The following is a 1,647-nucleotide window of genomic DNA, read 5'->3' as shown; positions in this document are numbered from 1 at the left end:
AGGAGAGGCAGTCCTGTGGCAGGACATCATCTTTGGTAGAGTGGAGGAGCAGAGGTGAGGAAGGCCCTCCTCGGGGGGATTGACACATTGGCTGCAACAATGGGCTCGAGCATAGGCCTAGTTGGGAGGCAGGTGCAGGCCCGGGAGGTTTCAGTCTGTCGTCCATTAGATGGCCACGGGCTGGGATGGACTCAATGGCACCTAACGACCACCTACTTTACCAAGCATGAACTCTTTTGCTAGGGACTCATCTCTCCTGATAACATGTCCAATACACGTGAGATGTCCCCATCTTCATCTGTGAAGAGCCTTCCCCCCAAACTGATGTTTGTTTGCTTGTTTTTTAGCAGATCATGGTACTTTTCCATCTCCTTTAATAAATGCATCAATTCTCTAGTCTTCCTTCTTCAATGTCCAACTTTCACATGCATATGAGGCCATGGAAAATACCATGACTCGAATCAGACACACCTTCGCCCTTAAAGTAATATGCTTGCATTTCAGCACGTTAAAGAGATCTTGTGCAGCTGATTTACCTAATGCAGCGTGTCCTTTGACCTCTTGACTACTGCTTTCATGGGCATCCATAAAGGATCTAACAAGACAAAATCCTTGACATTTTAAAGTTTTCCCCCGTTTATTATATTACCCATTGGCTAAGTTGTGAGGATTTTTCCCCTTGCATTAAGTAACAATCCGTATTGAAGGCTACCATCCTTGATCTTCATTGCCAAGGGCTTCAAGTCCTCCTCCCTTTCCTTCAGCAAGTCAGGTTGTGTCACCCGTGCATTGGAGGTCGTTCATAAGTTTGCCTCCAGTCCTGATGCTGTGTTCTTCTTCATCTAGTCCAGCTTCTCTTATGATTTGCTCAGCATACGAATTGAACAAGTATGGTAAGAAGGTACGACCCTGAGGAACAACTTTCGTGACTTGAAAACCTACAATATTCCCTTGTTTTGTTTGTCCACTTGCCTATTGATCCACGTACAGGTTCCACATTAGCACAGGGAAGTGTTCTGGGATTCCTATTTTTCTCAAGGCTGTCCACAGCGTTTGTTATTATCCACACTGTTGAATGCCTTGCATAGTCAATAAAGCACAAGTAAACATCTTCCTGGTATTCTCTGCCCTGAGCCAAGATTCATGGGACATAATTGATGATATCCCTTGTTCCACAACCTCTTCTGATCCTGCTCGAACCTCTGGCAGCTCCCTGTCAATGTACTGCTGCCACCGTTGTTGGGTGATTTTAAGTAAAATTTTACTTTCATGTGATGGCAATGACACTGCTCTATAATTTAAACATGCCGTTCAGGGTCACCTTTCTTTATAATGTATACAAATATGTACCCATTTAGTTGGCCCCGTAGCTATCTCCCTTAGTTCCTGGCATAGATGAGTAAGTGCTTCCAGTTTTCCATCAGCATGTTAAAACATTTCAGTTGGTATTGCACCAATACCTGGGATTCCTATTTTCTCAAGGCTGACCATTTCTCCCCAGCCACAGCCCCCACGGAGGAGCTGGAAGAAGACCCCTCCTTGAGGCTGGTGATGGCCACGGCCAGGGATTCCCCATTACTCAAGCCTGAGGGGACACCATCCCTCTAGACTTGTGTCCTGAGGACTGCCCATGGCAGAATCTTTTTG

The sequence above is a fragment of the Echinops telfairi genome, unplaced genomic scaffold (assembly GCF_000313985.2).
Source record: "Echinops telfairi isolate 266 unplaced genomic scaffold, ASM31398v2 ScPeMD7_7421;HRSCAF=8459, whole genome shotgun sequence".
In the NCBI taxonomy this organism is placed as follows: Eukaryota; Metazoa; Chordata; class Mammalia; order Afrosoricida; family Tenrecidae; genus Echinops; species Echinops telfairi.
Note: the sequence above shows the minus strand (reverse complement) of the source record.